The sequence below is a fragment of the Panicum virgatum genome, chromosome 6K, assembly GCF_016808335.1.
Source record: "Panicum virgatum strain AP13 chromosome 6K, P.virgatum_v5, whole genome shotgun sequence".
NCBI lineage: Eukaryota > Viridiplantae > Streptophyta > Magnoliopsida > Poales > Poaceae > Panicum > Panicum virgatum.
In genome coordinates, this window is record NC_053141.1 from 48334157 (window position 1) to 48348481 (window position 14325).

Genomic DNA, 14325 nt, shown 5'->3' on the forward strand with positions numbered 1-14325 from the left:
GGTGGGGAGGATGGCCTCGGCGCCATAGACGAGGAAGAACGGAGAGAAACCTGTAGCTCTGCTCGGGGTCGTCCTCAGACTCCAGATGACCGAGGGTAGCTCTGTGAGCCACCTTCGGCCGAACTTGTTCAGCTTGTTGAAGATCCTCGGCTTTAGTCCTTGGAGAATCATGCCATTGGCATGCTCCACTTGCCCGTTCGTCTGTGGGTGAGCCACAGCTGACCAGTCCACACGTATGTGGAAGCTGTCGCAGAACGCCAAGAACTTCTTGCCTGTGAACTGGGTGCCGTTGTCGGTGATAATCGAGTTCGGGACCCCGAACCTGAAGACGATGTCGGTGAAGAATTGGACTGCTTGCTCGGATTTGATCTTGCCGATGGGTCGAGCCTCGATCCATTTGGAGAACTTGTCGACCGCCACCAGCAAGTGGGTGAAGCCCCCGGGCGCCCTCTTCAACGGACCGACGAGGTCCAGTCCCCACACGGCGAACGGCCACGTGACGGGGATGGTCTGCAGGGCATAGGCCGGGAGGTGTGTTTTTCGGGCATAGAACTGGCATCCCTCGCAAGTCCGCACGACGTCAGTGGCGTCGGCGACCGCGGTGGGCCAGTAAAAGCCTTGCCAAAATGCGTTACCCACGAGGGTGCGTGGCGCGGCGTGGTGGCCGCAGACGCCAGCATGGATGTCGCGGATCAGCTCCTTGCCCTCGGGGATGGGGATGCAGCGTTGCAGGACACCCGAGGGGCTACGCTTGTACAGCCCGTTGTCGATTAGAACGAAGGACTTGGCCCGCCTGGCAAGGCGTCGCGCCTGAGCGCGGTCCGAGGGTAGGAGCCCTCGAACCATCCATTCGAGGTACTGAACGCGCTAGTCTCGCGAAGCGGGGGCCTCGTCAACTTCCATTGCTTCGGCCTCGTCCGCGGAGGTTGTCCCGAAGTTAGTATCCATGGGCCCGACCCCGTCCGCCGGGGGGTTCCCGTCGGAGGGTCCGGCGGACGCGGGGCCTGCCTCCGTCGGTTACTTGAACTCGACGGTGGGCCTGGAGATGTCGTGAGCGAAGATGTTCGGGGGGACGGTGGTCCGCCCCGAAGCTATCTTGGCCAGTTCGTCCGCGTCCTCATTGTACTTGCGTGGGACGTGATTGAGCTCGAGGCCGTCGAATTTGTCCTCGAGGAGGCGTACTGCGTTGCAATACGCCTCCATCTTCGGGTCGTGACAGCTGGACTCCTTCATTACTTGGTCGACGACGAGCTGAGAGTCACCGCGCGCATCGAGGCATTTGACGCCGAGCTCGATGGCGATGCGGAGGCCACCGAGGAGGGCCTCATACTCCACCATATTGTTCGAAGCAGGGAAATGCAAGCGGATTACATACCGCATGTGTTCTCCGAGAGGTGAGATGAAGAGGAGGCCGGCTCCGGCTCCAGTTTTCATCACCGACCCGTCGAAGTACATAGTCCAGCATTCGCCCCGGATTTGTGATGGGGGTAGCTGAATGTCCGTCCATTCAGCCACGAAGTCAGCCAAGATTTGGGACTTAATTGCCTTGCAGGGGGCGTAAGTGAGTGTCTCTCCCATTAGCTCCACAGACCATTTGGCGATTCTGCCCTCGGCTTCCCGGTTGCGGGCTATCTCTCCCAAGGGGAAAGACGAGACCACGGTGACGGGGTGAGCCTCGAAGTAGTGGCGCAGCTTGCGTCGAGCTAGCACTACTACGTAGAGCAGCTTCTGAATCTGAGGATAGCGCGTCTTGGTCTCAGACAACACCTCGCTGATATAGTACACCGGCCGCTGGACGGGCGGAGCTTGACCCTCCTCTTGTCTTTCCACAACGATCACCGCGCTGACCACTTGGGTCATCGCGGCCACGTATAGATAGAGGGGCTCGCCGTCCGTAGGTGGTGTAAGAATGGGAGCACGGGTGAGCGATGCCTTCAGCCTTTCGAGGGCCTCTTGAGCTTTGGGGGTCCACGTGAAGCGCTCGGTTTTCCTCAAGAGTCAATACAGGGGCAAGCATTTCTCGCCGAGACGCGAGATAAAACGGCTAAGGGACGCTAGGCATCCCATGACCCTCTGTACCCCCTTTAGGTCTCGGATCGGTCCCATCCGAGTGATGGCCGAGACTTTGTCAGGGTTGGGTTCGATGCCCCGCTGGGAGACAATGAAGCCCAAGAGCATGCCTCGAGGGACCCCGAACACGCACTTCTCGGGGTTAAGTTTTACCCTTTTGGCTCGTAGGCAACCAGGTCGTCCGCCTTCCTGGTTTTGACAACGATGTCGTCGACATATGCCTCTACGCTCTGCCCGAGCTGGTCTCCGAAAACGTGGAGCATACACCGTTGATAGGTGGCTCCGGCGTTTCTGAGGCCAAAGGGCATCGTAACGTAGCAGTACATGCCGAAAGGTGTGATAAAAGAAGTCGCGAGCTGGTCGGACTCTTTCATCTTGATTTGATGGTAACCGGAGTAAGCATCAAGAAAGGATAAGAGCTCACATCCCGCAGTAGTATCTACAATCTGATCGATTCGTGGCAAAGGAAAGGGAACCTTCGGACATGCCTTATTTAGACTAGTGTAATCTACGCACATCCTCCAATTTCCACTCTTTTTCTTTACTAATACTGGATTAGCGAGCCACTCAGGATGGAATACCTCTTTGATGAACCCGGCCGCCAGAAGTTTCTGCAACTCCTCGCCGATCGCCCGGCGCTTGAGCTCGTCGAAGCGTCGCAGGCGTTGCTTCACCGGCTTGGAGTTGGGTCGGACATCAAGAGAGTGCTCGGCGACCTCCCTCGGTATGCCAGGCATGTCCGAGGGGCTCCACGCAAAGATATCAGCGTTGGCGCGGAGGAAATCGACGAGCACCACTTCCTATTTGTCGTCGAGGGTGGCGCTGATCTGCAACGCCTTGTTGTCGGAGTGGCTCGGGTCGAGGGGCACCTTCTTGATACCCTCGGTGGGTTCGAAGCTCCCGGCATGTCGGTGTGTGGAATCCAAGGCCTCGCTTGCCATTTTGTCGAGGGTGGCTGCGAGGGCCTCGTCTTCCGCTTGAGCTTCCGCGCGCTCAACGCACTCGACGTCGCACTCGTAGGCGTGCTCGAACGAAGAGCCGATGGTGATGACGCCCTTTGGTCCCGGCATTTTGAGCTTGAGGTAGGTGTAGTTGGGGACGGCCATGAACTTGGCGTAGCAAGGACGACCGAGGATGGCATGGTAGGATCCTCGAAACCCCACCACCTCAAAGGTGAGTACCTCCTTGCGGAAGTTGGCTGCCGTGCCGAAGCAGACCGGCAGATCGATCTGGCCGAGGGGTTGGACCCGCTTCCCCGGCGCGACGCCGTGGAATGGCGACTTGCTGGGGCGTAGCTTGTCCAATCCGATCCCCATGAGCTCCAAGGTGGGGGCGTACATGATGTTGAGGCTGCTGCCTCCGTCCATGAGCACCTTGGAGAAGCGAGTGTTGCCGATGATGGGGTCGACAACGAGCGGGTAACGTCCCGGATGCGGGACGTAGTCGGGGTGGTCCTCGCGGCCAAAGGCAATGGTGTCCTTCGACCAGTCGAGGTAGGATGGCGTGGCCTTGGTGACGGAAAAGACTTCGCGGCGCTCATGCTTGCGCTGCCGAGAAGTCATATTCGTCGTCGTTCCTCCAAAGATGAAGAAGGCGTTCTCCACTGGGGGGAACTCGTCATCTCCACCTTTGTCGCCAGCATCCTTCTTCTTGTCCTCATCGCGATGCGCGACGCGGTTGTAGTATTTCTTGAGCATCTCGCACTGCTCGAGAGTATGGTTGACCGGGCCCTTGTGGTAAGGGCACGGTTTCTTAAGCATGTCGTCGAACTGGCCACCACCGCCTCGAGGGGGGCCTCGAGGCCCTTTGCGGTCCGGGGCGGCTGCGAAGGCCTCCTCGGAGTCTTCTGCCTGCCCCGTCCCGCGCTGGTCCGGCGGGACCGGCTTCCTTCCCTTCCTCCCCCGCTTTTGTTTCTTGGCGGGGGCGTTGGGCTTGACGTTGCTGCCCTCGGCGGGCGCATCGTCCTTGCGCTTGCTTGATTTGTCGTCGAAGATGGCACCAACAGCCTCCTCGCCGGCGGCGAAGTTGGTGGCAGCGTCGAACAACTCGTTGGTATTAACGGGTCGGCTTCTCGCGAGCTCATGCACCAGATTCCTGCACGTCGTACCCTCGAGGAAAGCGTTAATGACCTCGACATGGGTGACGCTGGGGAGCTCGGTGCACTGCTTGGAGAAGCGCCGCACGTAGTCACGCAGGGATTCGCGGGGCTTCTGGCGACACCCTTTGAGGTCCCAGGAGTTCCCAGGGCGCACGTACGTGCCCTGGAAATTGCCTACGAAGACATGGACCAAGTTGGCCCAGCTGTAGATCTGATCCACAGGCAAGTGCTCGAGCCACGTTCGTGTGGCGTCAGCAAGATGAAGGGGGAGGTTGCGGATGATGACCGCGTCTTCCGTCGCGCCGCCTAGCTGGCACGCTAGGCGGTAGTCGTTGAGCCAGACTGCAGGATCAGTCTCGCCCGAGTATTTGACGAGGGTGTTGGGTTGTCGGAAGCGCGGGGGAAAAGGCGCGGTCCAGATCTCCCGACTGAACACCCGGGTGCCCGGAGGCTCCGGTGACTCACCCCTGTCGTGCTCAGGGTCGAAGCGTCCACCCCGTCGAGGGGTGTACCTCCTGCCGTTGATGACGTTGCGGGCGTCGCCGTCGCCAGCGTGCCCGCGAGTGTCGCGGATTCGCTCCCTTACGGGAACTCTTCCGATGCGCTCGTGTACCGGGGGTGCCCTCGCACCGGGTGCTACGGCTGCCTTGCCCTTCCCTGCTGGGGGTGTGTGCACAGAAACCTCACGGTCCTGGTGCGCAGTCCCAGCGCACTGCTCCGGGGCCTTCGAGCGCATGCGAGACGCAGAACTCTCGGCCTGCTGCACGGCAGCTTGCTCGATGAGTTCCTGTGCCTCGCGGCGCAGGTTGCGGCCCGAAGGTGTCGATGGCTCAGGCATAGCTTGAAGTAGATAAGCCGCAGCGACGAGTTTCTCGCCGGCCGTTTGCAGTTCCGGAGATTTGTCGACGTTGTCGTCAGCCAGGATGCGCTCCCGGGCCACACGTCCCGCCGTCCGGGCGTGCGCACCAGGCACGGTACGCTGCTGCTCGAGTGCGGCGCGTAGCTCCTGGGTTTGCCGACACTGCTCGTCGAGCTTGGCTTGAAGCTCGTTGAGCTGCGCCAGCTGGGCTTGACGCGCCGCTGAACTTGACAAGGAAGGGGCTACTGGCGGGACCACCGGTTGCTTTGCCCGTATGTCCGCCCCGCCGTCCTCGTCGTTGGCTGGAGTATTGTCGTCTTGCTCGTTCGCGAGGTCCGCCATGAAGCATTCCCTGGAAGGATCGAAATCCCCCTCGCTGGAGTCTTCGGAGCAGGTGAGGCAGTAGGCCGTCGCCAGCTGGAACGCGCGGAGAGCGTCGGGGTCGCGGACCCCGGAGTAGTCCTCGGCCTCCTCGGCCGTGAAGTTGTTCATGAAGAAGTCGACGTCGTCGGCGATCGAGCTCGCCGTCTCGGGGTAGGGTTCGTCAGGGGATGACGCGCTGAGGCTGCGGATCGGCAGAAGATGATGACCCGGTGTATCCTCATGCTCGATGAGGTCAGCGACGGTTGACAAGGCGCGGGTGGCGGCGTTGCGCATCCCGAAGGGGAAAGAAGACACCGAAGTCGGGTCCCCCCTGGGAGGCACTAGTGCTGCCGCAGGCGATGGTGCCGGCGCGGATGACGCCGAGGCACGCGATGATGAGATGGTTGCCCCAATGGCCGCGATGTTGAGTTGCGACACGCCAGCCTCGACCCACGTGGGGGAGCTGTGGCGGGCCGCACGACGCCGCTCCGTGCGTGCTTGTCGTGAACGCTGACCCGAGCGCCTGTTGCGTCGGGCTGGCGGAGTCGGAGCGATGAGGTTGCGTTCGGAGGAGAGGAGCTACATGAGGTAACCATTGCCGGTTGCTCTGAACTCAAGACTCCCGAACGAGACCGCGCGTCCCGCTGGAAACGGATCTGAAACGCCCATAGGGTATGGGTTGGATCTTCTCGCCATTCCGGGAGATCAAATGGGAGAAAGAGAGAAAATGTCACGCAGCGACCCCTACCTGACGCGCCAACTGTCGGCGTTCCGACCCGTGGGGCCTGAATCCCAACTAGTAAATGCTGCGTGTTTCCTCGTCCCAGATGATGATGCAAGAGGCAATCACAGTAACGCACGGTTTTATCCTGGTTCCGGCCGCGGGGCCGTACGTCCAGCAAAGGGGGTGTGCGAGGGCACTGTATTATCTTGCACCCGAAGTGCTCGTAGTAGGGGATACAAGCGAGGCGAGAGAGGGAGAGAAGCTCCCAAGTCTCTGCTAGAGGTGGAGTTGGTTGAGAGGAGTGCTCAGTCGTGCTGAGAGTCCTCTGAGGGGGAGTTCACAGAACTTACTTCCAACCTTTGATCGGAGAGAGTCGATCAGCCCCTTACAAAAGGAAGCCCATCCTCTCCTTTTATAGTTGTAAGGAGAGGCGGTGTACATGAGTGTAGGGGCGCGGAAGTCGTCGTTCTCCCTTGAATCACGGGGTACAGTGGTCGAACACTGTAGAAAGTGTACTGTGGGAAGGCGGCGCGTGTCGCTGTCGTCCTGGATTTTCGTCCTTGGTCCCGTGGAGATGGCGGCGGCCGTCCTGTAGTGTACCAGTGGTAGTAATGGCGTGGGACAGTCCCGGACCCCCTGGCCGGAGTGCGGGTGTGCACACTAGAAGGTCCGGGGGCGCGTGGAAGTCCCGGACCCCACAAGAGGGAGGCCCGGGGTCCCGCCCGCGCATGCGGAGCGCCCCTCTCGGAAGGGCACGTGACATCGCCAGACCCCTTCCCCAGGGGGAGGTGTGTTCGGATGGTTGATGTCGGCGTGACAATAACGGGGGCGGCGCCAACTTGTCTTGTACCGCGTTGAATGCTCCACAGTGCTGCTACAGCGGCTGGGGTGGCAGAGCGGTGACCGGGGTCAGTGGACGGGACGCCGGTCACATCCACTGCGGGAGTGGCAGTCTGACGCCGCCCGTCCTTTGAGCCGTGGCGGAGTAGCTGGCCTTTAATGCCTTTGTACGGCGGTCGGTTGGGCGGCGGGGCCATTTGTCTCTTGTGCCGAGAGATGGCCCCGAGCGAGGCGGAGATTGGCCACCCGCTCGAGGGCAGGTCCGCTGTCCTCGAGCGAGGCGGAGATTGGCCACCCGCTCGAGGGCAGGTCCGCTGTCCTCGAGCGAGGCGGAGATTGGCCACCCGCTCGAGGGCAGGTCCGCTGTCCTCGAGCGAGGCGGAGATTGGCCACCCGCTCGAGGGCAGGTCCGCTGCCCTCGAGCGAGGCGGAAATGCGATTGCGTGGTCGAGGGTCCCGAGGGGAGCCCTCGAGCGAGGCGGAGATGAGTGACCCGCCTGAGGGTAGATCCGCTACCCTCGAGCGGGGCGGAGTTTGTTTGGTGGGCCTGAGAGGGGCCCTCGAGCGAGGCGGAGATTGGCCACCTGCCCGAGGGGGATGTGGCTGGGCCACATGCTGGACTTCTTTGAGTCATTTCCTTTCCTCTAAGGGAGAAATAGGCCGTGGGCCTTCGTGGGCCCAGTTGCCTTAACATATGTTTGTGTTTTTGAAAGTGGTTTTAGTACCTCAATTAGGGTGTCCCTAATTGTGGCACCCGACACCCATGAACGGTTCGATGCGCCCAGACAGATTAGAAATAAATTGTCTGACAAAATTAATTTTACTGATGCGCTTCTGCATCTCTTTCTTCGTAGTAGGTGGCTTCATCGTCTTCACAGCTTCTTGACTCTTCAGGCCGATCTCGATTCCCCGTTCATGCACCAGGAATCCCAAAAATTGACCGGCCGACACGCCAAAGGCACACTTCTTTGGGTTCATTTTGAGCCCAAACCTTCGAGTCCGCTCCAAGACTTGACGCAGATCTTCTAGATGCCCCCAGCTGATTTGGATTTGACCACGACATCATCAATATAAATTTCTACCAGTTTGCCGATGAGATCATGAAAAATGTAATTCATGGCACGTTGGTACGTTGCACCGGCATTTTTCAGTCCAAAGGTCATAACCAAATATTCGAACAAGCCGACTACGCCTGGTACTCTGAACGCGGTCTTGTTCACGTCTTCTGGGGCCATGAAGATCTGGTTGTAGCCAGCATTACCGTCCATAAAACTCATCATTTTGTGGCCGGCAGCTGCGTTGATCAATGTCTCTGCAACAGGCATCGGGTACTCGTCCTTTGGCGTCGCTCTGTTGAGATCTCTAAAATCGACGCAGACACGCCATCGGCCATCCTTCTTTTGTACCGGTACCACGCTAGAGATTCATTCTGCATACTGGCACGGCCTGATGAACCCAGCATCCAACATCTTCGCCACCTCTTTCTTGACATCTTCTAGGACTTCAGCCTTCATCTGATGTGCTCATTGCTGGAATGGCCGAAACCCTTTCTTGAGCGGGAGCCGATGCTCGACGATGCTTCTGTCTAGACCGGGCATCTCGGTGTAGTCCCATGCAAAACAATCCCGGTACTCTTTCAGTAGTGCAATCATCTCCTCACGCAAGACCGGATCCAACTTCTTGCTGATAAATGTCGGCCGTGGCTTATCCCCAGGACCGATGTCAACCTCTTCCAAATCATCAGCTGACGTGAACCCGTATCCCAGCTTGCCGTCGTCTGAAAAACTAGCCGCGAACGCAGGCGAGTCTTCGTTATCCACAAGATCAGCGGCAAACACAGGGAAATGGCAAGAAAAATTATTTGGCCAACCGCACGGGCTGGCCGCTTCTATACTTCCATTATTATCCGAAACCAAATAGTCGATGAGTGGCCAACTGCTAGAGCAGGCCATCGTATGTACATGATGTAACAATTCCGCCCCCAAACAGGATTTTTCTATTTTTTGGGGCCGGTCGCTGGGACCGGCATCTCTATCTCTATTACACCCCGTAGCATGCCAGGACGCATCTACTCTTTGAGGCCAGTGGATAAGACCAGCCTCAATCCGTTTTTTGTCGCTTCGATCCAATCACAATCTTCTAGGGCGATCCCTGAGATCGGCTCTTGCCCTTCCGCATCCCAGGCGTTCATGTCTGCGAGCAAGACCTCATTGGAGTCATCTGCACGGACCACCTCCACTTCATCGGCATCTCATTGGACGAGATACTGATGCATTGTGGAAGGGATACAACAGCTGGCGTGAATCCAATCCCTCCCAAGCAATACCGTGTATGTACTCTTGCTGTTGACGATGAAGAACGAAGTCGGGATCGTCTTGCGGCCCACTGTCAACTCCACATTAAGAACCCCCATTGCCTCTGATGGTTGTCCGTTGAAGTCATTGAGCATCACATTGGTCTTGATTATGTCGGCAGAAGAACGCTCCAACCGGCGTAGCACCGAGTATGGCATCAGGTTGACTGCAGCACCGGTGTCAACCAGCATCCTGTTAACGGGTTTACCATTGATGAAGCCCTTGAGATACAGTCCCTTCAAATGTTTGTAGCTCTTTTCCTTTGGCTTCTCGAAGATGATCGGCTGGGGGCCAAGATCCAACTGTGCGACAGGCAAATCCTCCGGTTGGGGTGCCCGGAACTCTGATGGGAGCACGAACACCATGTTCACATCAGCCGATGGCTTCTCATCGGCTTTTGTCTGCTTGGGGCGCCACTCTTTTCTTGGAGGGCGCCTTTCCACCCTTCGCGGGTGCTTGACTTGTTACGCGAGATCCGGACGCGCCTTCCTCAGCATGTCAAGGTACTTTGCTTCTGCCTCTTCTAGATTGCGCAAGCGCTGCACTCTGCGCTTCTGTGAGCGATTAAGCCCGTCAGGACACCACCGTGGGCGATGGTACCTGTCTTCTTCTTCTGGCTCGGAATCACCGCTGATCGACTACTCAACATGTTCATTGTGACGCACTTTGGGCCCCAAGCGTCGAAACACCGAAGTATCGCCTGACTGGCGTGTCCGAGGCCTGCACTCCAGACAATCATCTATAGTGGGCAATCGGCTCATGCCGGAATTCCAGCAGTACCTGAAGAACGGGCAATGCCAGTGGTCGCGCACAGCCTGGCGCCTTCCCAGCGTCCTCCCTGTGCGGTACTCGTACTCCACTTCTTCCGATTGATATCGGCGACGCAGCTTGTGCTGATACTCATATTTTTCCAGAAGCCGATCGGAAGCAGGAAGCTGATTACGGATGTGACACACTTGCTCTTCAGTAATATGCTGTCGCCCTGGCTCATTTTGATCCTGGGGCCGTTTGCCAGAAACGGCCTCTCTCCTTTGCTCGTCACGACGGCGTACAGGCCCGGCCATGTTGATCTGGAATGAAAAATTCTGGCTCGTAGGAGTGAAGTCTGACAACTCTACCACGTTTGCTTGTGGGAAGGGCTTCGTGTCGACCTTCATCGTGTGTTGAGCCAGAATTAATCGGCCTTGCTCGATAGCCGATTGGATCCGATGACGCAGCTCCTTGCATTCACCCGTGGCATGAGTGAACGAGTGGTGCCATTTGCAGTACAGTCTTCCCTGCAGCTCTTGTGCCGTCGGTAGCTTGTGATTCTCTAGGAGCTTCAGCTGTTTTTCTTTGAGGAGCAGATCAAATATCTGCTCTGCTTTGGTCACGTCGAAGTCGAAGCCCTTCACAAGCCCCTGCTGTTTGACCCACTTGCACGGGACAGGGTTTGCCCCCCGAGTCCACTCTGCCACGGCCACTTCTTGCTCCTCGCCAGAGTCATCAGATTCATCCGCCTGGGCCATGTTTACATGGCGCTTGAACTTGTCCTGGTACAGCTCAGGATGGTAAAGCTCATATGCCGTAAGCTTCTGCACCATGTGTGCCAGAGAGGTGAATTCCAACTGAAAAGTCAGATCCTTGATCGGCTTAGCAAGTCCCAGAACAGCCAAATCGACTGCCTCCTTCTCTATGATGCGCGATGAGTAGCATCGGTTCTTGGCTTCTCTGAAGCGCTGAATGTATTCTGACACAGTCTCTCCTCGCTTCTGCCTAACTTGGGCGAGGTCGGCAATCCCACCTTCAGCAGCCCCTGAGTGATACTGGGTATGGAACTGATCTTCCAGCTGCCTCCAAGTTCGAATTGAATCTGGAGCCAATGACGCGTACCATCCAAAAGCTGGGCCTGTAAGAGATTGGCCGAAGAATCGGACCCTCAGAGGATCTGATACTGAGATCATCCCAAGCTGCGTTAAGTATCGGCTCACATGCTCGATGGAGCTGGCTCCTTCCGACCCGTTGAATTTGGTGAACTCAGGGAGCCGATACTTGGGTGGCAGCGGGATCAAGTCGTAGTCACTTGGATACGGCTTGGAATAGCCGATCGCTTTTCTCTTGGGCAGGATGCCGAACTGGTCTCTCAGTATTGCACTGACCTGGTCCACACTAAGAACTCCTGGGGCCGATGGCTCAGCATTCGGCCCGGTAGCGTACTTTGCCAACCACGCTTGTTTCTCCACGTCTGCTCCAGAAGCTCCTGGGTTTACCAACTGCACCGAGCGTGTTGGAATGACGCTATCAGGAATGTATGCGCACGTGTAGCCGTGCGGGATCTCCTTGGGTGGCTCGGTGAGGAACTGGCCTTCTCCAGGATCACCGCCAATCTTGTGGACGACGTAGATCGGCGAATTCTGCTGTACTGCTGCCGTGAACGAGTAGGACACTGGCGGCTTGGTTTGCAGTGCAGCTTCCCCCCTATGACTCCCCAGGGTTGGTCCCGACGGGGAGTACTGGTTCTTGATCACCTCCTGGACAACGCGATGTGCCACGCGCTCAAGCTCGTTCACCAGGCTTTCTGAGTGCCGATGGAGCGTGTGTGCCACCATGTAGTTCATCTCCTGGCGTAGGGCCCTGGTACGCTCCTCTGACGGCACAGACAGATCAACGTTGTCAAGAGCGCCTTCTGGTGAGAACCCCTTCCACCTGATGCCATGGTTGCGGGTCCTCTCAAAAGAGCCGATGAGATCGGCTTCGAACTGAGCTTTGGCCTCATCGTATTTCTGCCCGGATCATCCAACCCGTTTGCAAGGCCTAATCTAACAGATATTACGCCAACTCTTAGAGATAAGAGTAAACCATAACAGATTAGATCTACTAGACATAAAAGAAGCAGGGTGTTGCCTTTACGCAGCTAACTCTATGCAACAAGAGCTAGTATAAGATAATGACATGATCGCATAAAGACAACATGATATCCGTATATGATAAGCAACAAAGCACAACAGATCTACTAAAAGCCATGCTACGAACATCAAGATAACTAGTACTACTCGCCATCAAAAACGCTTCAGTACGAGTAATACCAAGGTAAAAGCAAGAACAACGCTGCCCTGATCGCGAGAAGCGATCAGGGCAGCATGGCGCTTACTTGGATGAAACCCTAGGGCTAGGGTTGGCAATGCGCCGAGAGTTGTTGTTTGCGAGATGTGTTGATCTTCTTTTCATGAATAACATATGGTACATATTTATAGTCCGGAGACTTGGGAAACAATCTAAACTAATCTTGTCCCGATCAGACTCTATCTCTAATCTTGAACTAAATCTAAAGATACATGGCCCATGTGGCCCAAACGCTCACGCAGGAGCCGATTTACAAGCCTCTTCAATCTTCTGCTTTAAGCCCATCTTGCTTTCGGCCCATAAATTAATCCTGTTAATTTATGGCGATAACAGTCCTAAAGTCGGATGATCAAACACCAAGACCGGCATCTCAGCATGCCTCTCCAAGGCCGGCATCTCCGCAAAACTCCCCAAGGGCAGCACTGTCTCGGCAAGGTTCACCGGCACATTCTCCATCACCATCATCTCATGCGCCGATGAACACTCAAGCGTCACCGTCGCCTCCATGGTCACCCCCTCCGCCGCCGGCAAAGAAGCAGAAACGGCCGCCGGCAAAGAAGGTAGCTGCACCGGCTAAGAAGCCTCCAAAGAAGAAGGAAAAGGAGAAGAAAACCAAGGAGGCTCCTATTAAACACTGGGACATGAGCCTTGAAGAATACGATCGGATAACTCAAGAAAGAGTTAAAGAGCACTTCAAGCCGAAGCCGAAGCCGGAGCCCGAGAAAGGGATAAATCCGATAGATTTGAAATTTTTAAGAGAATGTGCGAAGAAAATAAGAGAAAATTCATTATGAGAGACCCCCCTTCAGACTACGAACGTACAATTATCAAAACTACTGAGAAAAAGAAGAGACAATCAAAGTCGTCGTCGTCTGACGTTCCACAACTCGGAGTCCAAAAGAAACAATCAATAGAGCCTCTCGTAGTGGGACAAACGACGCAAGAACAAGACTTTGTTACATTTTTGAAAGAATCAAACCTGACGGCGGCTCAGATTGCAGGGGGAGAAGATATTCCAAAGGCTGATGTGGTCGTCAAATGGACGTATGAGATCGGCAAATCTCTTGTACCCCAAGAAGTAGTGTCCGTGCTTCCAACGCAAATGTATAAGCTGCACCAGCACTACATGCGTGCGATGGCCGATTGCATCTTCATGCAGGGTGCAAAAATTAAGGATGACGATTTCTTACGGGGGGAGGCCATTATATGGATAAACTGGGAAGAAATTTACCAACTATTCCATCAGGAGACCCTCGACATCTCTATGGTCGGCTTGTAGGTTCTGTAAGTATTTTACTCTTCTTACGTATTGTTTTGCATGATCTCAACATACTGATCTCTTGATTTATTCGGTATCATGTAGAATGGAGATACAAACTTGCAGGAGAAATGGATACTCTCACCTCGGCTTCATCGACCCAATTAATTGTAATTGGAGGATTCTGCGCAACACTGCCGATGAGCTATACCAAAACTTGTTCAAGTACATAAGTGTTCATCACAACAAGCAAATGATATTGTTTCCTTACAACTTTGCGTGAGTGATTCCTTCCGTCTAACTCTTTCTATTCTGTAATCGAATTGTTTAAACCTTAACTACCAAGAACTGCCTCCGTATAATCTTGTAGTGAACACTAGGTCCTAATTGTCATAATTCCTGAGAAGAGCCTACTCTCGTGGTTATGGACTCATTGAGGAGACCTCCAGAACAATACGAAAATCTTCTTAACATGATGAAAAAGTAATTCTACCACTACTCCATCGATGACCGATAATTTGAACCACTTTGTTACTTGACTATAATTGTTCTAATCATGCACAGGATTTGGAAAGAATTCGCTAAAAATCATCCAGGCAAATTTGACAAGGAATTGAAGATCAAGACAGATTTTGCGGTATGCACTTGGATGATTCG